The 23666-nt window shown below is 50.4% G+C and overlaps 1 protein-coding gene across 2 annotated transcripts in view; it reads left to right on the top strand.

The window, feature by feature from the left end:
- The window catches only part of EFNA2 (ephrin A2), a 140564-nt gene that overhangs the window by 48834 nt on the left and 68064 nt on the right, over window positions 1-23666 (top strand). Inside the window, exon 1 of one of the 2 annotated variants that reach the window (XM_084614498.1) lies at window positions 19705-19790. The exons of the other annotated variant lie outside the window; for it this stretch is intronic. The gene's annotated coding sequence lies outside the window, so the exon portion shown is untranslated. Of the gene's footprint in view, window positions 1-19704; window positions 19791-23666 lie in introns of those variants that run through there. 2 annotated transcript variants of the gene reach the window in all.

Here is a 23666-nt window from a genome sequence, read left to right on the forward strand (position 1 = left end):
GTTGAGAAACCCTGCGTTAGAACACAGCCCCTTCCCAGAGCTGGGACAGAGAGCAGGAGTCCTGACCCCCCAGTCCTCCTCCTTCAGCTGCAGCGGTTAGCCAGTGCATGCCTGGGTGGACTGATTTAAGTCCAAGCGATTTAAATCACCAAGTGGAAAGTCTCGATTGAAACCAAGGATTTGAATCAACTTTTCCATTTGTACTTCAGTTATTTTCTCAAGAAAGGTGCATTCTCATGGGTTGAGATAATCATTAAAACATGCTGATTTATAACTAAATAGAGCCTTTTCACTAGATTTGGTACATCTATTTGCTATTTAGGAGCATACAGTATAACTATATAGGTCTGTTTAAGCAATTATGTAGCTTAACATTTTCAGATTCTTTGAATTGTACATTTTTAGAAGATGGTGAATGATATATTGTTTACTTACTAGCTAGTTAACTCTTTCCTCATGATCTGTGTCACGCTGCATTAGGATGGTAACTGGAATTTAATTCAACTCACAAAACCGCATATAAAACTTATTTTTATTAAACAAAATAACCTCAAATGTTTTGGATACATAAACTTCTCTTCTCAAAGCATGTTTCACATTTACAACTAAATCATACTAAGTTTAGGCCTTCACATGTTTTGTATCAAATTCAGATTCATTTTAAGCAGGCTGATTTTTAAAAAGAAAACGCGTTTTCACGATCGTTTAAATAAAATTTAAAAAATTGGATAGATTTTTTTGAACAAATCACCGATTTTTATCCACCCTGCTTGTGCATGGAGACCCCTGCCTGTCATGCTCACCAGGACAGTCCCTTTGTTTCCTTGGACTCCCCCGCTGATCTGTTGTCTCTTGTCTTATGATTAGACTGGACGCTCTTGTGGGCAGACACTGTTTTTTTGTTCTGTGTCTGTACAGCGCCTAGCGCAGTGTGAGCCTGGGCTGTGACTGAGTGCTACGATAAGAAGAATAGAACACTCTACACCTCTTCAGTGCAGATTGTTAAAGCACAGAAGGGATGAAACGGGAGAAGTGGAAGGCAATGTGGTCTGGAGGAATGGCTTCTGATACAGACAATCCTGCATTCTGCTCCCAAGCCCTACCACTGACTTGTCAACCTCAGGCAAGTCACTTCTCCCTTCCGAGCCTCGGTTTCCCCCTATAAGGCAGGCTTGGTAAGTTCCTCTTGTGCGGATTAATGAGTTAGAATGGCGTTTTAAACACGGTAGGGGATATTAAGTGGAACACATGGCAGCAGAGGCGGAAATAAACATACTTGAGAACCAGAGAGACAATAAACCTTCATGCATGAAGGGGCGTGGAACCAGCAGGGTAGTGGGTTCAAAATCCACCTTGCATGCTGCTGCCCTGCAATTCTTTCTAGTTCTTTAGTCAAAACCCAGCTGGAGAACCAAGCAAAACAAAACAGGCCCCTGGGTTAGGAAAGAAATAACCCAGAGCAGGAACCTTCAGTGACATCAGCCTGCTACCCGGGAGCTTCAGCTTCCAAGAAACAGAAAATAAGGTTTAAAAAAAAAATACGGTCCCCGATTACATCTGGTGAAGTGACAAATCTGCCAAGCAGGTGATTATTCTGTGTACAGACGTGCTGTACACAGATGCTGGAAGGATTAAAGGGGAAGGAAGGAGGGGAAAAAAAACCCACCCTGTTAAACCAACACCTGATAAAAGAAGAAACCAGCCAGAGGAATAAATTGCCTGAACTGCCAAGGTCACGCGCTTCGAGATGCCTCTGCTGTTCTGCGAAGCGGGGGTTCTGAGCTTGCTAACCACCTTTGCCCCTGGTTGCAAGCCGGCAGACAAAAAAACACCGCATCCCTTACGCTCTACACTGGCCCCTTTCCCACTTGTCCCCGGCCCCTCTCCGTGCCTGGCATTCCCACTCTGAGTTCCCTTCCTTCCCCCAAACCACCCTCCGTACCCGGCATGCCCTGGGCTCACTGGTTACTTTCCAAGCACGTTCCGGGCATCCCCTTGGGAAGGCGCAGAAAATTAACAGCAGTTCAGATCTGAGGAACTTTATGACACGTGTATGATAGGACTGAACCAGGGCATAATTGAATGACGGATGAGCTTCCAAGAGCCACATTTCCAGGGAGTAATGAAAAATAGAACTGATATTGACTAAAGGAGCTTTAACTGGCTGCTCTGCGCTGGGCTGGGATGAGCAGGCTGCCGGCAGGGGGAATGCATCAATACACCAAGTAATGGCTCAGTTATTATAACTCTGAAAATGTCATTCAGGCCTAACCAGAGAACACTAGCTATTAACCAGCCTTAAACAGAAAGGACAAGGGGGTGGGGGGGGGAGGGAAGATGAGCTGGGAGCTCTCCGTAATTATTTTACTTTTGTTCACTGCTCCTTAGCTGTTTGCTTCATCAACCCGTTTTCTTCCCCATGTCCCAACAGGGGCCGAATGGTCCCTTGGCCTTCTGCAGAGACCACTGTCTGCTCCCTCTGGGGGTGTGGCCCCCCTGCGTGTAAGCAGAGTTCACACCCACTCCATCCTTGCGTAGCTCCCACTACGGGTCAGATCTGTTTCAGAGCAGCCTTCGCTGGTTTTACACCCCTCCGTGGATGTGTGCTGGGTGTGATTTGCCTCTCTCTTTGCTCCACTGGCTTTGGGGGGGATTGGCTGCTGATTTACACCGGGGTATGGGGCAGGAGGAACCAAGCTGCGTTGTCACTCCTTGCTCCCCCTCTGCTCACCTAGCAGCGACCTTCTCCTTGTGCCTTCCTGCTCTGGGTGCAAGAGCCTTCTCCTTTGCAGCCCCTTGACCCCTGGAATGGCCTTGCTGTACCCCTCCTCCATGATCCCGCTCTTTATCTTTTCCAGCTTCTTATGTGTCTCATCTGTCTCCCTTTGCTGTTGTTGTCTAGCGCTGGGGAGCACTGTGGGGGCAGGCTGCGTGACAGAGGGTAGGTGAAATAAAACCACGAGTGTGTTGTGTGGTCCCAGAGCCTGCATGGGATGTCAGTGCAGGGGGCTAGACTATAACATGTGTGACTCATAGGATGTTCCCAAATCCCTGTACATGTCAAAGCATGCTGATTGCTGAACTGCATCAGAGCTCAATGGCTTTCGTACAGCATCTTGCATCCAGCCAACACCCGATGCTTTAGCGAGAGACAAGCTGCGTTCCCTCACTCCACCCACACATAACGCACCTGACCAATGGAGGTGTTCCTTCCTGACAGCTACAGGTGATGGGTTTGAGCCCGGAAGCATGCCATTTGATTACCCTTTCCCTAGCCAAGTCCTGTGGTCAGTGCCATTACATTCAGATCTGGGTCCAGACTCCTCCAGAGGTTCAGGGTGTTTGGAGCCAGGGTTCTGGTATTCTCGTCGTTATTGACCCCCCCAGTTATCCAGGCCTCTTGTTCAGATTGTGGGAAACCCTTCTTCCCAGGAGGGCCAGGGTCTCCTTTGTGGGCAGAAGTGGGAGTCTGTCTCCCTGACAAGGCAGTTTGCTCCCTGCACCCACCCACCCTCTGCTGAAGGTGCTGAGGTTACCAGCCAGATGGTACCAGGTCTTGTGTTTCTTTCAGGCGAGCAGGGCATGTGCCAAACCCCAGTGGGATATTAATGTTGCTTTTGCCTCCTGTGGCTGCGAGTTTAGGGCTAAAACACCACTTTCGCCACAACAGGCAGGTTCTGCTTCCCTCTCGAGTCTCTGCAGAGAGACAGATAAACGGTGGAGATTTGATCTGGGATTGCACAGTTTACCCATATCAGGGTATAGTGCACTGCAGACCCCTGAGGTGTAATGAAAGCCTGTGGGGAGAGTATCGAGTGAACCTAAATGGATTTTCTCCATTAACACAGACCTATCATCCAGTTATCAGCTCCTCAGTGCAGCGCGCCAGACCTGTGGGCTGAATGGCTGGCACTGAAGCACTCTGCCGTGGTACAGCAAACAACTGCACACACCTGTTCTCACACATGTCCACACTCAGCCCCCCTCTCTCCCGCACGTGCACACGCTCATGTTCTCCCCCTGGTTCATCCATACAAATGCACTGGATCACACATGTGCACACTTGTGCACCCTCCCGCGCACGGACATACACGCTCCGTCTCCGACATATATAGACACACACATTCTCACCTGTGCACGCTCACACGCACCCAGCGATGCACATACATGCCAATGCCGATGTTCTCATGCACACGGCCCTGTACACATGTTCCATTCAGCACATTTTGAGCTGACTTTTTTGGGGGTAGCAGGAACAGCGGCTGACCCCAAAGGGCCGTGTGTTGGCTCACGACCAGCTGACTGACAGGGACGATGGGGCGGGAGGTGGCGTCTGTTTTCCCTCCTTTCCGGGCAGTAAGAGGAGAAAGCAGTGTGGTTTAGAGTCAGTAACAAAGGGCTCAGCTTCTGCTGCACTGGGTGCCTGGTGGGTCTCTGGGACAGGCTGTGGCCGACATACAGATGGAGGGGAAATAGTCTAGGATCCAGTGTTGTTCGGGTTGCAAACTCCAGTGACATATGGCCAACCTTCCCCCTTGCTTACCAACAACCCCACCCTCACATCGGTTCCACCAGTCCTTGGACAACCCCCCAAGTATGGGTGTGGGAGGGCATGTGTGGGCTGGAAGGCTGGGGGGAGAGAGAGAGGCAAAGGAAACTGGCATCATTCCTTCACGCAGCCGCTACCTGCTTTGCAAGTCAGAGTTCATCATTAGCCAGGAAATAATTAATTGTCGGGCAGACAAAAGGCATTGCTCACACCCCCCCCCCCCGGGGACCCCGTCAAAGGGAGCTGTCAGGGGCTGGCCTGACAAATTATGGCTCCTTTGACTGTGCAGTCCATCAACATCAGAGCTTGGAAGCAAGTCTCACATTGTCCTTTGGATTTGGGGGTCATCCGGGCTCAGATCACTTCCCATCGGCGTCCCCTTCAAGATGCAAGGGAGGCCAGTGGGGTGGGGTGGGGTGGGGTGGGGTGGAGGGACAGCTGAAGGGTGTGCCGCTGGGGTGGAGCGTGGCATGGAGATGGGGGGATAGGAGTGGGAGCCCAGCTCTGGGCCGCCAGGCTCTGTGATGGGAGGGAGCAGGGAGGAGGGATCGTGCGGGTTCAGCTCCAGGGGAGACATAAGGGGGGTAGGGGAGCACAGAGGCCACTCCTCTGCTTTGAGTTGAGGGAAGCTCCCCCTCCTCTCCTCAGCTGCGGTAGGAGGGGCTGCCCCAGAGCTCCCCCTCCCGGCTGGAATGGTGTGCACCCCCTCCTGTCTCAGTCAGTGTGACCTCTGAGTCACCAAGCAAGAGGCCTGGCTGGGACACAGTCTGTTCTGCCCAAGCAGGGGGTGTTGAGATTAGGAGGAGCGATCCTACTCTTCCCACAGTGCCCTGCGGGGAGGCTTGCAATGGCGGTGACCTTAGGGGATGAGTCAGGGGACGGGGAGGGGACTGAGCAGCATCGGCCTTGCTCCATAAAACACAGCTGGACTGGACAGGAGAAGAAGGGGTGACAGCCGGGCTGGCAAGAGGGTTGCATGGAGCCACGTGCTGCAGGGCATAGACCTGGGCAGTTCAGGAAGGGATGCCACTGCCTGCGCCCAGGGAGAAAATTGCATAATTGGAGCCCATTCCTGATAGGCTCTGAGTGCTACCAACTCCCACTGTCTGGCAGACAGACAGTCAGACAATCAGTCTGTCATACATGCGCATCTATCTATCTATCTATCTATCTATCTTAAATACATTCATATACTACTGTCTGTCTGTCATACATACATACCCACCCCACTATCTGTCCATCCAGTTATCTATCCACTGAACTACCCATTTATCTAGCTCCATCAACTCCCATTGACATAACCACGCCTTGCTAGGCAGAACCTTTAGGCAGCTGATTTCCACGTCTGAGGCATTATCAGCGTGATTGCAAAGCTCTGGGTCTGGGATGCTTTCTATGCTTCCTGCCGATCAAGTTACCGCAGGGCGCATTTGATGGCCAACACATTTAGAAACTACTCCTGTTGCTTCTTTGAAATTTCCTTCGAATTAAAGTGTTACAAGGTTAAAATGTCACCCGTGAAACACGCTGCCCCTCCGCCTCCCACAGTGACCAACCGTGACAAAAGACCTCCCGACGGTAAAGAAACCAGCAAATGAAATAGTAAAAAATGAAAAGCAGCATAAGCCAGTGGAGAGCAATCGCAGTGCGTCCCTAACAGCTTCGTCTGTAATGGGAGCATCTTATCTGTGTCATATCCACTAACATGGACGAAAACCAATAGCTCACTCTCAGGGAGAGACCCAAATTCAATCAGTAGCTCATAGGCCAAATAAGTATGAAGAAGGCCATCAGATCAGCCTCAATAAATCCCACACGCTCTCAGCCATGTTCATTTATGTGCTTAAAACAAAGCGAGATGGTATACTGATACTTATTATTCATATTATGGTAGTGCCCAACCAAGATCAAGGTCCCACTGTGCTGAGTGCTGCAGACATAAAGTGAGAGACAGTCCCTGTCCCAAAGAGCTCACAGTCTGAATAGATGAGATAGAGAAAAGGTGGGAGGGGAAACCGAGGCACAGAACAGGGCAGTGACTTGACCAGGGTCATCCAGCAGGTCAGTGACAGAGCAGGGATTAGAACCCACGTCTCCTGGTTCAGAGTAGGAGCTATATCTTTTCTTTGCTATAAATGGATCCAAATCCCACTTCATCCCACGCCAGAGGTGGTTTTTACCCAGGGATCCCATCAGGAGGGTATTTTTTAAAATTCCTTTAGAGGATCCAGAACATCAGTGGGATGGCCAGACCACTTCTGAGACCCTTACGCTACTAACCTGTGCCATCACACCTGTCTCCCCGGCTACTCCGATCTCTCCCCTCTTGTCTGCGTCATTCACTAAGCCCTGATTCAGCAAGTGCGTAAGTGACTTCAGTGTGGTAGGGGCTTAAGCACAGGCTGGACATTAAGCACAGGCTTAAGTGCTTTGCTGAATCAGGGCCCTGGTGCCTACTGTCTAAATCCTAGACTGTGAGCTCTTTGGGGCAGGGTCTGTCTCTGGGTTGTCTATATGTACAGCCCCAAGCACTCTGAGACTATAGACAGATCAGTGCATCCTGGCTTCTCCCTTTCTGCTTGTCCCCCAACGCTGCTGTTAGTTGGAGCGAACACAGAGGAGCTGGCATGGTTCTGTACAACACAAGCAAGAGCGCTGGCAAAGGGGGCACTGGCATTGCTGAATGAGGGGATCTTGGTCGTTATGTGTCTGGGAGGGCAGTGGTTTCTCCCTGGATCTGCTGGGCCCTGGATGGTGGGTTGTAGGTGGGCTGCTGGGGAGCAGTGGGGACCAGGGGATGGAGGTTAGGCCCAGGAAGCAGGAACTCCATCTTGCTGCCTAGGTGCAGTGCTGCATTTCCCCATGCACATGTGACTCTACAGTTTGGTTGTGTGCCATCCTCACCCGCCTACCATCCCTGCCTATGCCCCCTGCCCATGCTGGGGCTGCCGCTGCATCTCTGGCTCAGTGTCTCTGCAGCATTTGGCAAAGAGCTTTGGCCATGTCTCCAGGCGGCGCTTTGCTTTTCCAGCCTGCTGGGGAGATCGGAGATGGCTTGGCAGGGGCATGTGTGTGGCCCAGGGCCAGCGGTGGCCCAGCGTCCACGAGATCCTTCCTCTGGTGTCTGCGTCCCCCTCCCAGCCCAGGAGCCCTGCACCTGTTAACGTTGGTGCGAGTCCGAATAGCCAAGGGGCTCTGCATTGTCAGGGATCATCCCAGCAGGGCACAGGGCACTAGCCATGGAGCTCCAGGGATGGGCCCATCCGAGCAGCATTAACGAGGGCAGCCCCTGTGTTGTGGCACTAATTATTGATTTCCAGCGGGATTGTTTACCTGTGGGCCCTCCCCCATTTTTGGACAGTCCCAAAACCTGCTCCCCTCTATCCCTTTCCTGATGGATTCCTAGTGAGATGCTGTTCGGTGTTGAGCAGCTGTGGCCTGGAGGGGTCCCCAGCCTGCCTCCGGTAGATAAACTCCAGCAGCTCCCAGCCGGTGCCAGCTATCAATACCCGCTTGCGTTGCCAGACACGTTAATTAGGGCATGCAGCATGAAGAAGCTGGGCTGAGCCAGTCCAGAGGCTGGGGAGGAGTGGCTATGGGGCGGGCATGAATCTGACGTACCCTCGAGACCCTTTATCTGCCCTAGATGCAGACGAGGGGGCCAGCATGCAGGGAAGAGCTGGGACCAATGTGGAACATGTGGTCCATACAGGGCTACTCCAGATCTCACGGGTGAAGCCTGAAATGCCTGATCAGTCCTGTCACTGGGATGTCCTGCTTTCTGTCCCCTGGATCTTCCTTGGGGTGAGGCCCTCTGCCCCTTTCCATGTTGAGCAGCGGGGGGGGGGGGGGGTGGTCCAGCAGCAGTGCCCTTGCAGCACACCCAGGTTGCGTGCATGTGCGAGCGCCACACCTGTGAGCGTGTGTGGACGGGGGCTTGAGTATGCGTGCGCGTGGCCTTGGGAGCCTGCATGTGGTTGTGGGCACCCATGCACAGGTGTGAGCCCATGTGCACGGGTGTGGGTCAGTGCACATGTACAAGCATGCACATGCGAGGGGCACATGTGACCATGCATGCACACATGCGAGAGTGTCTTTGTGCGGTGTGCGAGCATGCATATGGGTGGGTGCACATGCACATGGAGGCATGTGTCCTGAAGCAAGGAAGGAGACTTAAACCGAAGCAGGTTGCCCCTCCGCCCCCCCCCCCCGAGCCCAGCTCTCTCCCTAACCCTTGCAGTCAGCTGCCACAGTGAACACCTTCTGCTTCTCCTGAGCCATCTGGCCACCTGTCCCCCGTCCCTTGCCATGCTCTGAGCTGTTCCCCTCGCTGGCAATGCACCCGCCCCTCTTCACCTTTCCCAGGGGATGGTCTGCAAGACACATGGGTCTCCAGCTGCACTTTTGCATGTCTAGTCCCCCTGCGCAGGAATATCAGGATCCGGGAGTTCATGCTTTCCAGCCTCTGCTCTGGGAGCTACATCTCTCTCGTCCTGTGCCTTGTCCCATCCCTCTGTGCATCTCTGCCTTCTAGGAACGTCAGAGTGACGAGGAAACGCAGCTGACAGCGCTAACGTAATTATCATTAAACTTCCCAGCCGCCATCTTTCTGACAATGAATTTCTGATCTGATTCAATTTGCATGGATCCCGACTTCACATACAAATGGCTGATGCCATCCTCTGAGCAATGCAGCCTGGATTCCCCCAGCATTATCAACAGAGCCTGGCCCCGTCCCTGGACTACGGGCATGGTGGAGTGGGGTGTCAGCAAGGGAGATGGGCAAGATGGGATGGCATTTGTAATCCCTAAAGCCTTTCGATCCAGAGGAGGAAAATAAACGTTTTCCTCTGTGATTTGGGCTGACATGGGCCAGCAACAAAATATTTCACTGTGTTTACAATTAAAGATACAAGCAACTCCTTGTGTGTAATTATACTGATGTTTTTCCAAGTCAGCAGTAAGCATGAGTGAGATCAGTTTGGCCAGCTGTGTAGGGAGAGCTGCCCGGGGGAGGTACCTACTGGCAGGAGCAGCCACCTGAGCCTTACGGGTGAGCCGTGGAAATACCCATAGTCTGATATCACTGGTGCTTCGTAATCCAGCGGATCGACCCGCAGGGCAGTAAAAGCGGAGGTGGGGGGAAGCAGCACAGAATTGACTGGCCACGAACCGGATGCAATGATTTAGACTGTTCTCGGGTTCGGAGCTCCCAGGGGATCTGGGAACGGAGCATGTCTGAATGGTTAAAAATACGGAAAAGATGGGAAGAAAGTGCCCCAGGAGGATATCAAATGGGAGGAGAGGTTCGGGGAGACCTATCACGGCATCTGGGGAATTGGCCAAGAGCCCAGGGCTGGACTAGTGTGGTAGGGTTGGGGGCTCAGGTCGCAGTTAAGGGACATTGGCAGATCTATGTGCGGGAGAGCCTGGGATGGAGCAGCAGAAATGAGGGACAGTGGTGGATGTGGGCTTGTGGGGGCCCAGGGTTGGAATAACACAGAGTGGCATCAGGAGAGCTGGTAGCAGCCAAGCAGGGGGGTGGCGGGTCAGGATTGAAGTGCATCACAGGGGATCGAGGGGCGGGCAGTGTGGTGTAATGGAAACCCCTTTGCCCATGCTGTGCCTGATCACATGGCTGGTATGACCCGGTGGTCACCAGGGGCAGCTGCCCAGGGAGAGTTGCCTGAGTCGTGGACCCCGCTGCTTATTTCTATCCCCGCCAACAACATCAACAAAAAACGGGGGAGGGGAGGGCCTTTATTCCCCAGTGAAGCCAGTTTGTGCCCACCCCTGTCCGTTCTTTGTGCCCATTGAGATGGGCACCATGCCTGGTCCCGGCCTCTCCCCTGCTCCTGAAAGTTGATTGCACGTATCATTCAATTGTCGGCTAGTCAAGCAATATTTATAGATGGGATTAGGTGGGGAGGGGGAAAAAATTCTCTCTTGCTTTATTATTGAGTTTAACCTACAGTCTTCCTTACATGCCACAGTGCCCGAAACTAGTCCAGAGGCTGCTTTTATGTGCAAATGAGCCCTTTTTTTGGGTAATCTTTGACAGAGGATGTGCTGTGTTTACATAACAGAGAGCCCTGGTACTCTGGAGAGGGCCACTGACAGCACTGGCAGGAGATGTTAAGAAAGATCTAACATTTCTGATCTCTGTGTAGCCAGAGGCTGTAAGAGGCAGCCAGGGAGGAGTAGGGGAGGGTGTGGGAGAGGCAACTCTGTAGCTTGTTGCCTTTGGTGCCTTCATGGATTGAGGTGGAGGTACCAGGATTTCTGGGCTGGGGTGGGTGGTCCCTGTCTGTGGCACTCCAGGGGGTGGGGGCACAGCAAAGGCTCATTAAGAGCCAGCCTGGCTTGGCACAGGAAGGATGAGGAATGGCAGATCTGCAAGACCTCTCCCCAGGACCCTCCAGAGCAGGGGTAAAAGCTGCCCCTCTCGGGGGATATTACTGTGTTGTGTTCCTAGGCTAGGGTCTCAAAGCACTGTGCAAACATAAATGAATTAAGCCTCACAACCTCCACTCTCACCCCAGGACAGCGTCATTATCCCTGGTTTATAGATGGGGGTCACTGAAGCACAGAGAGGAGAAGGTCTCAGAGCGAATGAATGGCAGCATCAGGATTAGAACCCAGGAGTCCTGGCTCGTGAGCTTTACCCACTAGGGCAGATGTTAGCAGCTGCAGAGCCTGTGTCCACTGGGACTTTCCTCCCTTGGCTGTGGAACTGAGGTCCTGGCTTTTGGATGCTTGTGGTGTCTGTGGGTTGGATGGTGCCCAGAGGTGCAGGAGCAGTTGGCGATCAAAGGCCAAAGCTGGATATAGCAAAGCATTTGGAGATGAGGGCTCTTTTTAGCTCCATTTGAAATACGCAGCCTGGACCTTTCCGAGATGAGTAAACATCTCAGCTCTCCTGGGACCAATAGTCTTCATCTGAGTCACCTCAGACTTCTCCCGGAAGTCCTTTCCTCGCCTGCCAGCACCCGTGTGAAATTCGAGGGGGGTCGTTTTTCAGTTTGGGCAAAGCGAGAGGACAGAGTGGGCTTGGGAGGGGAAGGTAACAGCTGGGTTTGTGTTGGGAAGCTGGCTTCTCTATACGCACCAACACACACTCCCCATCCTGGTGCCTCTTGGGGTCTGCAGAGGGTTCCCCTCACTCTGATGCAGCTTCCCCTTTTTCCGGATCCCTTCCCATGTTGGGCAGCCTGCTGTGAGAAGTGGGATGGTGTGCCACCCCCAGCTGCTCACAAATCAGGAGTGAAAGGGGAATGAATCAGGGCAATAGGACATCCGTGCAACATCCTATTGCCCTGTCCTACCCTATGGAGCAGACAGGGGCCGGCACGCTGCCTGCTACGGGGGGACGAGTTTTGGTGCTGCGGCTAACCTGGATCTTACAATGCCTTTTGCCGACTGTCGGTTACAGATCAGCGACTGAACTGGGAGCAGATATCCTTGGATCTTACCGCCCACCTGGGGGCCTGGCCAGAGAGGGACAAAACCACCCAGATTTGTGTCGCAGTCAAAACAGTTGGGATCCTCCAGGATAGGCCTGGATTCCATGTGTATCACGGAGGTTGCAGAGCTCCTCTGTACAGTTTCGATGCAGGGCTGGATTGAGAACCCATTACGTGAACGGTGCCTTGCAAGTTGGGCTGAAGTTGTGTCATGACTCCCCAAGAGAGGGAGATGTCTGAGACCTTTTCAACGCAGATGTTGGAACTCAGAATGTAGAACATGAGAACGGCCACACTGTGTCAGATCAAAGGTTCATCTAACCCAGTATCCTGTCTTCCAATGCCATGTGCTTCATAGGGAATGAACAGAACAGGGAATCATCAAGTGATCCATCCCCTGTCCCCCATTCCCAGCTTCTGGCAAACAGAGGCTGGGGACACCATCTCTGCCCATTCTGGCTAATAGCCACTGATGGGCCTATCCTCCATGAACTTATCTAGTTCTTTTTTGAACTCTGTTATAGTCTTGGCCTTCACAACATCCTCTGGCAAGGAGTTCCACAGGTTGACTGTGGAATCTAAGGCACTTCGTCATCATTACTGACAATCTCTGTCTGAGCCTTCTTCCTCCTCCTTTGTACTGCAGAGCCCCAGTTGTGGGCCAGGACTCCACAGTGCTAGGTGCTGTACAGAGTGCCCCAGAGAGCTTACAGACCCCAGGAAACCATTAGTCTGGACCTGGTAGGGAAATGGGAGAATGATGTAGCAAAACATATCCAAATCTCGCAGCTGGTTCTGTTTCGTAGGATTCAAACCAGACCGATTTTTCACATCATTTTCTGTGACAGTTATTTTTCTCCCAAAAATAGATAGAAATAATTTTTGAAATGTTTTGCTGACTGCAATCAGTGCTTCCGTCTTGGAAGCCGTGTTGGGTGGGGGAGTTTTTTGGGGTAAAGGAAAAATCCTGATAATAATTTCAAAAGCACCGTTCAGAAAAATAGCAAAAAGTTTTTAAAAGTTCTGTAAAACATACAGTGAAAATGGAAACATTCGATAATGTTACTGATTTTGGATGAAAAGTTTATTTTTTTTGGAAATGCTGTTTTTTGGGGGTGGGAGGGGGGAATTTCAACCAACTTTACTTTAGTCTTGTATGGAAGAGGAGGCATAGATGACCAGAAAGCCTAATTAGCTTTGGTTCTGGTGTCACCCCTCTAGGGGGGGAATTGAAAATGTCTTGCATTTCCTGGGGTACCTTTTTTGCCTTAGACATGATAGATTTCTGTAGGTGCCTAGCAAGCTCTTAGGGAAATAATAATACTTATTATAAATGTGTATGAATAGGGATAGATGAGCATGTGTGGGGATAAATAGATGCCACAGGATACAGGTTTGTAATGGGGTTCAGAGTTTGAACACTTTCAGACATGGGAGTTCGGTTCAGGTCCAGGGCTCTCTACCTCTCACCCATAGAGATAGGTACCCATATATAGAGAAAGACGAAGCATTGTAAAGATACAGAGAACTGCTCACCCACAGCTGAAAATCAGCCACTTCTGGGGTGGAACATGAGGCAGCCATTCTGCGCCAGTGGCAAGTGCTCCATAGAAAAAGTGCAGAGCAGCTTCCCTAAACAAATCCACAGGGTGGGTCAGCAAAACTCAACTGCATATGTGGGAGTTTGGCTTGGGTTTATAGCCCCTGGCCACGCAGAAAGCGCCATGGGACCCATCTGCTTCTCGCAGGAACAGACGCAGCTCCAAAAAGGGAATGTTGTTTAAACGTTTTGTGTCGCGTCATGGCACCTAAGACACATGGCACGAAGGAAGCAAATACACATGGCTTCCATGGGGGATTAATCAACTCTGGGTGTCTGCTTGCATTGTTTTCCACATAGCAGGAAGACAGATGCAATGGGAAGATGCCAGCGGTTAGTGGTGAAATGTGGTAGCAAGGAAAGGAGACTGCCTCTCACCAGTCTTGAGTGGTGGAGAGTAGCTTTGTGGTGAAGACACTAGCCTGTGGTGAAGACAACGCTTTCTAGTCCCAGCCCTGCCACAGATTCCCTGGGTAACCTCAGTCAAGTCACTTAATCTCTCTCTGTGTTAGTGCCTTATCTTTCAAATAGGATAATATTTCCCTGCCTCCCAGAGTGTTATGAGGATAAAATCCATTCATGATGTTGAAGGGCTCAGATACTACAGCAGTGAGGCCATGCGAATAGATCAGACTATCATTTCCCCACCCTTTTCATTCAGCTTGAAGTGTTCTTCACTTCCTGTCTCAAACCACTGTGCAGTTTCGTCATGCACTGCGAAAGCTACTGCCATGTTCCACCCCAGAGGTGGCTGCACGTTGGTGATGCCGCATAGCTCGAAATTGCTGAAAAGCAATTTCTGTGTTTTACAGAGAAGGATATGGGGGGTGGGGGGAGGAAGGGGTTCTTCAGAGCAAAAAACCCTTTATTCAGGGGTAATTTAGCATCACGTCACCTCTTTGCACCCTGCCAGGGATCAAGTCTCTTGGAAGATGGAATGTGAGAGAATGAGGTGCTATCTGACAGGGAGTTGCCCGGTGGCAGGAGCCTCGTGGTTTGGGCTCCGATTCAGAGAGGGCATGTTAAGAACATGCTGAACTTTTCTGAATCAGGGCCTCAGTGAGGCACTTGGGGACATGACAGCATCCAAGTTAGTTGGCAAAGGGAGCTCTGGCAAACAGAATGGGTATACGGCCACCACACACAGCTAAGGTTACGTTTACACTGCAAAAAAAACTTACAGCAGCCAGTCTCAGCATGCAGGTCAACTGACTTGGGCTTGTGTGATGGGACTAAAACAGTTGTCTAGACATTCCCACTTAGCCTGGAGCCCGGTTCTGAGACCGTTTCCCCTTGCTGGGTTTCAGAGCCTGGGCTCCAGCCCAAACAGAATGTCTACCTAGCTCTTTTTAGCCACAGAGTGCGAGCCCTGCAAGCCCGAGTCAGTCGACCAAAGCTCTGAGAGTGGCTGTGTGCACATACCCTGAGAGGGCAGCAATCCGACCTAGGAATCTATGGCAACATAGGTTGGGAAAGGGAAAAAATAAACCTTTTTCATGATCCTAAGGCCTGCCAGGTTACAATGCATTAATTCAGGATAGTTCGTTAATGGCAGTATTGATTAGTCTCAGTGCTTGACTAACGAGCATCCATGTTAATGAAGGGTGAGTGGTGTGAATTACAGCAGCTGGTACAATTCCAGGGAGCTTTGATTGTGGGAGCTAATGATAGCTCAGCTCAGAGAGGGGCTGCAGGTTCAATTACCGTATTTGTGTGGCCTCTTATAGATTTTCTACCTTCTCGGGAAGAAAACAGCAACAGGGGGTAGGGTGTGGAGGGCAGAGAGAAATGGTTAAAAAGCCACTGATTGGCTAAAGGAACTTGGACATGTCTGGGGTTTTGAGAGAAATGTTTGGCATTTGGGAGGCTGATTATTTTTGCCAAAAAAATTATTTTGGGTTTTGTTTCTGATTCTCTCACAGTGAAGCAGGCAATCTTATGAGACAGAGGAAAACCAGTATCTATCTGCCATTAGCAATATATACCCATCTATCTGTGCATGCATCCATCTATTTTATACTGTGCCATGACAGCAGTATCAGACGACAGTCTGATCAGGGCTTGTGTTAAAGGATCTGTGCTGTCAAATCAAATTTGGTCCCAAAATATGTTTTGTTTAAAACAAAAATGAAGTTTTTATGGGACTTCAGACCAATGGAAATATTTCCATGAATTTAAATCCAATGGAAAGGGATTTCTTTCTCTTTCTTTCTTTCTTTCTTAAAACTAAAACCAAAACAAATATTCCCCTGGAAAAGCGTGTGACCCAAATACTGCAGCATGATACTAATGCAAGAGGCCCAGGACATGAAACGAAGCTTGAGGCTGATTTCAAAACAAAACAAAAAACAAACAGAGGCCAATGAGGCTGTTTTCATGAGATTAAAAAATGTAAATGATGAGCAGGTAAAAACACCATTAGCTTTCGCAGATCCTTTCATGGTTAATAATCAGAGCTCAGGCTAGGAAGCCAGTGTTTGGTGGACCGGGCACTGGGCTGGGAGTCAGGAGATAGGGGTTCTTGTCCTTCTATGAAAATGTTGTATGTCTTTGGGCAAGTCTGTCTGCCTTCCCCCTCTGGGTTAATTCAGGCCCTGAGCCTGCAAACTCTTGTGCGTCTGCTTAACTTCACTGCTGGAGCACCCACGGGGAAAGTTAGTGCTCTGCACCCACCGGCCCCGCCTCACCTCACCACCTCCTCCCCGGTCCTCCGCCTCCCTCCCAGCGCTTGCCGCCTCCAAACAGCTGTAGCACGCTCCGGGAGGGAGAGGCAGAAGGCGGGGAAGAGGTGGGGCCAGGGCAGGGATTTGGGGAAGGGGTTGGAATGGGGGCGGGCGGGCCAGGGGTGGAGTCGAGCACCCACCGGTGCCAGAAGAAGTCGTCTATGCTGTGAATAGTTCCCTTGATTTCAAGGGGACTACTCACAAGAGTAAAATGGGGGCCTTGACTCTTCGGGACAGCGACTGTCTCTCACAATGGGCTGGTTTATGTGTATTTTTTGTTCTGGTATAACTGTTGATTAGGAGTGTTTAACCAAAATAGTTAAACCAGTTTGGAAGCAGTTCTCCTTCTATAAGGGTGCCTCCTACCAGTATAGCTTACTGCCCTTCCCTCATGGGTCTAGCTGAACTGGAATAAGCATATTTATACCAGTATAGCAGAATCCACACTAGAGTTGTATCATTTTAACTATACCGATGGAGTAAAAACATTCCAGCTTTTGTGGGTAGACAAGGCCTGCATGTGTGTAGCAGAACTAGTCAACGCTGTTTTCCTATGAAAAGTGGGGGGTTCCCCCTCCTGCAACTGAAAATTTTCATGAAAAGCTTTTGGGTTTTTAACATTTTACAGTTTTTCTTCAAAACTGAAAATTTTCAGTATTTTCGACATTTCAGATTTTTCTTTTTTTGTTGTTTCCCGCTTCCCCCCTTCTATCCTTTATTCCTTTCCCCCACTGAATGCCACTGAATGAGTTATGCCTGGCTTTGTTTCACCTCCCCTCTTTCATTATTTCATTTTTCCTTTTGCTGCTGTGTCACGTTTCAAAAACCTCCCCCGCCTTGGACAAATTTAAAGTGGCAAAACGAAGAAGGGAAGTCTGTGACTCAGCCATGCTGTAATTTTGAAAATTCAAAATTTAAAAATCTGAACATTTGTAATTTTTCACACACAAAAAACAATCACAAAAAATGTTGAACCCCCACCCCCAAACATTTGTTCTGTTTTGAACCAATGCAAAATCAGGGTGCGGGGGGACTTCAATTTTTTGAAAATTTTCACAAAATTGTTTTATCATTTTTTAACCAGCTCTGGTCTGTCTGGCTCCTGGGACAAAGGGCCCATGACTTTGATCATGGTTGGGGTCTCTCAGCGCTATTATGTAACACAGAGTGATCTAAAGGAATAAAGAATTTTCTAGGAGGTTTTTGATTTATCCGTGAAGGACCTGATCCTGCAAACACTTAAGCATCGGCTTAACTTTACCACTGAGGCAACGTGGGTGAGGCAATACCTGGTATTGAACCAACTTCTGTTGGTGAAAGAGGCAAGCTTTAGAGCTTAAGGGTCTTCAGAGCTCTGTGTAAGCTCAAAGGTGTGTCTCTTTCACCAAGAAGATACTACCTCACCCACTTTGTCTCTCTAATATCCTGGGACCCACACGGCTACAACAACACTGCAAATACTTTCACTGCTCTGAGCTCTCCCGTTAAAATCAGTGGTACTGCTCATGGAAGTTAAACATGAGCACAAAAGCATTTGCTGCATCAGGGCCTCAGCCCCCAGAGAAGAGCCTCTGGACATACTCCCCTTCCAGGGCTGAGAATAAAATGTAGGACTCCTAGTCCCCTACTCTAGCTCCTGGAGCAGGGGTTGTCAACCAAGGGTCTGTGAGCCCCACACCCCTCCACCACCTGCCCGGCAGCTGAAGCCCAGAGCCCACACACTGGACCCTGGAGTTTTTATAGCATGGGGGGGGGCAAAGGGGGCTCAGAAAGAAAAAGAGTGAGAGCCCCTGCCCTAGAGCACACTTTCCAGCTTGGGTTGGGAACAGAACCCAGGAGTCCTGGCTTGTAGCCCAGGCTCTAAGCACTGGCTTTGCTCCCTCCTGTTGCCTGAAAACCAGTCATGAGGGAAGAGACTCCATTACGGTTTGGGGTGCCCATGGATTTATTTCAGGATCAGGACTGTGGCCGGGGAGTCTTGCTCCATCAGTATACAACACACAGCCCGGAATCCTCATGCTGGCTGTGTCTGAATCGAAGGAGGAATAATATATGTATAAAAGCCCATTGGAAGAGTTGTTCCATCCAAGTCACTTTGTAGCTTGTCTCAGACATCCAGAGCTGGTCTGCATGATTCAACTCCAAATTAATATGTACGGTTGAGGGCACATCTTATCAGATAAGTGTGTCGTCTGGAGAGCATTTGAGATGTGAGAACGGCTGAGTGCTTCTCTGGGCAAATGAGACCAAGCTGCGATAGGACCCGCCTGGAATTGTTTAGATTCTGCCTTATTATCAATCACCGCAGATTGCCTTGGGGTTATTTTTGTATAAAGAGCCCTATAGGTTGGGAAGGGCTGTTTTCTTCTGTTGCAAGAGAACCGGTGACCTGTGACGCCTTCAAGAAATGCAAGAGCTTAGGGTTGGTCTACATTTCAAAGTTACATGGATGTAGCTACGTTGTTGGGGTGTAAAACTGATACACCACATAGCTAAGCCAAAAAAACCCTCAGTGTAGACGCAGCTATGTCCACTTAAGAGGGCTTCTGTGAGGCTTGGTCTACACTACCGAGTGAGGTTGATGCAAGGCAGCTTATGTCAATCTAACTATGAAAGTGTCTACACTTAGCATTTTGCTCCCGCCGACGTAATAACTCCACCTCCAGGAGTGGTGTAGAGTTCAGGTCTGTGTAGTTAGGTCGATGCAGTGTCAGTGAAGACCCTGCGTTGCTTCTGTTGACCGTTCCTGGCTTTCAGGAGCCTTCCCACAATGCCCCACACTGACGGTACAATCGATACAAGTGCTCCTGGTGAGGACGTGCACCGCCGACACACGGAGCAAAGTGTAGACACGCACAAGCGATGTCATTACTGCAGCGGCTGTGTGCTGACGTAAGTTAAGTTGACATAATTTTGCAGAGTAGATGTGGCCTAAGTGTAGCTAACGTCGTCCAGAGAGTTGGTGTTCCTACACCAACAGAAAATGGTGTTGTCCGTGTCTATGCTAGGGGAAGACGTAGGTGCACGCTGTGTCCGTCATGAAGACGTAGCCTTAAACTGGGTTGGTGGAACAAGGTGCTGAGTACCTTGTTCCAGGTTTCCCAAGCCACTTGGGGCTGGAGAACAAGGCACTGATAGAATGCTCCATGAGTGACTTAGCCCCTTACCGTTTGGTATGTCTACACTGCAAAAAAGTTGTGTTCTGAACTCAGGTTCAAATAGCAGTGAAGACACGGCAACTCAGGTCAGCACAGGCTTGAACTCAAGCAGCCGAGCAGAGTTAAAAGTCAAGTTGCTGTGGCTTCTCTGCAATTTTAAGCTGAGTTAAAACACACACTTTTCTCTCCCCCTGCAGGGTAGATATTTCCTCTGACAGAGTCGGGAGTAGGGGATACGACTGAGACGCAGCGAGACCTCCGCCTTTCAGTCACAGATTCCGAATCGGTACCTGGCCTGTGAGTGAATCTGATTGGTTGTCCGGGGCCCAACAAGCTGCTCCTGGGACGCTCAGACTTTCCCAGTGGGCCCCACAGATCGTGTACAGTTCAAGTTTTCATTAAAACAAAATGTAACTTTCTAGCCCTTTTGTTTGTGAAGGAAATCTGAGCATGACTGATACAGGGCTGTCTTCCTAGGACTGCCAACAATAGCTCTGGGAGATGTGAAGGGCTTCTTTCTTTCTATTGTGGTACCTGTTATTCTAGCATATAAGCATCCCCCAAAAGATGAGGCTGAAAATGAAGTGTAAGTTGGGGCGTTAGCTCTGGAGTGTAATGATGACAATTTAAATTCCAGCCTTAATTGTTCCGCCACTGAGCACTGTAACCAAAACATCCAGCTCCTCTGGGACCATGGACAAAGCTTGTGTGAAGTTGCCTTTGCTCTTCTTTTTCTTTGCCCTGCTTTTCCTTGCAAGTCATTTACAAAAAGAGGAAAAGTCTGTGTGTCAAAATCTAATGGCCTCTTGGGGGCGCGGCCGACCCGGCCTAGAATTAGCATGGTGCTGATAAAAACGGAATGCTTAGGGGGTCTGAAGGTGCCAGCAGGACTTGTGCTGGTATGAAGGGATAGAAACTGAGCTAAGTTGCATGATTAACAAATTCTCATAGGGAACTCCCAGTACAAGGCAGGACTTTACCAGCCTCATTCAGGATCGGGACATTTTTCTATCTTCTGATTAGATCTCACTTTTTTATTTCTTGTTTGGGGGTGGGGGAGGGGGAAGAGCACGACCCGCCGCCAGATCCTTCAATGTCCCCTCATCTGGTTCATTGCCCCCCCCCCACAGATCCCTTGGTGGCAGTTTTTGTACAGATTTCCCTGCAAATTTTGCGCGGCGGGCTGAAAGTGATTACCTTCAGCTTGGGAAAGTAATCACCAGCAGGCGAGTGTCAGTTCTGCATGATAATTTGCATACCATTACCCACAATACCCTGCCCCTTCCAATTCTACTTTGAAAGTGTGTGCGTCTGCTTTTTTTTTTTTTTTTTTTGCGCTCAGGCTCGCCATAACCTCATTGTGTCAGTGCTAGATAGCTGATGGCATTTATATCACCCACTGGAAAGTTTAAAAAGCAATTTAAAATAAAGTAAATTTAGGAAGTGGTGGGGGGGGAGAAGAAACCATTCCTCGCCACAAGTGAGAGAGTGGTGCAAGGAGTGACCCACTGCCTGAAGGTGCTGGCCTGGGGATATGTGCATTATACAGCCAGCTCTGCATTGCAAGCTTCCTTTGCTGTGGCTGTCCTAGGGAATCTCTGCTGGGTAGGGTGCTAACGCTTGACTTTCAAGGCCAAGATTTCCAGCCTGTTCCAGAGGACGGTTGGGCTTGTGGTTAAGGCATGGGACTATGCCTCATTTTGCCCATGAGTGACCTTGAACAAGTCTCTTTGGCCACCAAGCAGACCAGCGATCTTGGGTGGTACCTGGAAGAGGCCTGAATCTGAGAAGTGCAGAGCACCTGCTCTCTGGGCTACAGGACCCTCGAAGGTGTCACCAGTTGCTTTTGAAGATCTCAGCCCATAATTGCAACATAGAAGAAGAGAGGGAAAAAAATTTCCCCGCTCTCTCCTTTCTCCTCTTTGAGATGTCATGTTGAGAGCTGGTGTTGCCTGAGGCGTGACTGCTTGAGAAACTCAAGTATGCTGGAAGAGAAGTACCAAGGCAACCGGGGGTATGACTTAGTGGTTTAAGTGTCTAGTATGCCATCCTAATGCTGCCTGGAAATGGACGAAATCCTGCCTCAGCCATGTCTTTTCAACTTCTTCTGTGTGTGAATAACCAGGGACACAGGCAGTGTGAGGGTCAGTTTCTTAACACTTCTGCATGAACCAGAGGGCTCTGTTTGTAAGAATAGGGGACAGGGGGATCAATACTCCCCTCTTTCCCACACTGGCATGTCCCCCTCAGAGGGGGGCACTGTGTCTCAGTGGAGTGATCCCCTAGGGTGGCAGGCAGCCTTCTGTTATTTCTAGCTACGTAAACTAAGCTAACAAGGCGAATGGAAATCTCATGCACCAGGGCATAAACTCCTTGCTGCAGAGGTCAGGAAGGAATCTTTTCCCCCTGTGCATAATTATCCAAGTGCTTATGGGATTTTGGAGGGGTTGTTTTTATTCTCCTCCAAAGCATCTGTTCCTGGCTACTGTCAGAGGCAGGATAGTAGGGTAGATGGACTGATGTTTTGATGTGGTCTGGCAGATGCCGTGTTACCAGAGAGGGTGCGAGGGCAGGGCCTCTGAAAACTGCTGACTGCAGAGAGTCCAGACTCCTGTCTGTTTCACTTAATCACCCAGCGCTGCCTGCGCTTCCGTTTCCCGGATGTTGTGCACAACCCCCCAGTTTGGGTAAGTCTCAGGGCTGCCTGGGGTGCCTGGAGCAGATGTGGCATGGGGCTAGGGCAGCTGGGATCCTGGCAGCGAGCAGGTGATACAGATAACAGGCAGAAAGTCGAGATGGCCCTGGGCGCTGAAGGACCTAGATCTGGGTCTGTCCGAACCACTTTGCAAACTCCATCTTTAGTTAGATTAACGAGGCAACTGGGACATGCTGCTCACACCAGCAGCCTGGTGGCATCTTCTTGATACGCAAGTGCCCAGAGGAACCAAGCCAGAGGCTTTCGCCTTGGATACTGGAGCAAGCAGATCCCTCCTTCCTGCCTGGTCCCCTCTGCAACTGCCAGGAAGGAGGCAGCTAATTCTTGGATGCTGAGTCCTTGTCACCATCATGCCTCGGAGGGCCTGTGTAGGGTGAGCAGCCCCCCTCACTGTGCAGCTGTGCGCCGCGGGAGACCCGTCTGCACTGCGACACACGTGTTGTGGGAGAGTCTGGGGAACCCGGGCGGGTTGGTGCATTGCAACAACGCAGGTGCCCGGGTAACACTCTCGCCCCCTGCACGCACACAGGGGATACAGGCTACAGGATGCAGCAGCCTTGGAAACTGCTGTAGGAGGAGCCTCAGAACAGCCTAAGATTCGGCCTCACCTCCTGGTCCCCAGGAGAACTCCCCAGCTACCTGGATGTGCATATGGAGGAGCCAGCCCTAGGGGAGTAAAAGCCACAACTGTGCAGAGCTGGAAGCAGGATAAGGCAGGAAGCAGCGACTGTATGTTGCCTAGATTTTAAAGCAGATTGTTGGGGGGCAGGACTCCTGGGTTCTATTTGCAGCTCTGCTACTGACTCACTGTTTGATCTTGAGCAAGTCATTCTCCTGCCTCAGTTTCCCCATCTGTAGAGCAGACACAGTGATGCCCAGTTCCACACTGGGGTGTTGCGAGACGCAGTTACTAGTTTTTAAAAGGACACTGGGACCCTGTGGAGGAAGAAGCCTGGATCCTGCTGCCAACAGCTCATTTTTGCCAGATGGAAAAACACTAATGCTGAATCCATTCGTGATTTACTGATACTGAAGGTGGGTGGCACAGGATGGGATCGAGGAATGAATCACAAAGGCAGGAAGCAGATTCTGATGCCAAGCTGGGGCACGTCAGGCCGACCCTTGTGACTAATGAGATGAGTGTGGCCCTGGGAGCAGGAGTCCAGGCCCTGGAGCATGTTGTAGCAGGCAGGGTTGGGGCAGGCCATCCACCCAGCTCAGAGCAGAGAGAGAGAATGGGAGAGATATGGAGGAGGAGGAGGAGAGAAAGGGATCAGGACTCGAGAGTGAATGTGCCAGAGGCTCTATGCAGGGCAAGAAGGATGAGAAGAAACTCAAGGTGATAGATATAAACTTCTGGGGTTGGAAGCACAACATATTAAATTCATAGGTGTCCATAAGCTGTGGGATCCATCAATTCCAAGGACAGAAGAGATCATTCTGATTATCTAGTCTGA

This window comes from Lepidochelys olivacea, assembly GCF_965140295.1.
Source record: "Lepidochelys olivacea isolate rLepOli2 genome assembly, chromosome: 25".
NCBI lineage: Eukaryota > Metazoa > Chordata > Testudines > Cheloniidae > Lepidochelys > Lepidochelys olivacea.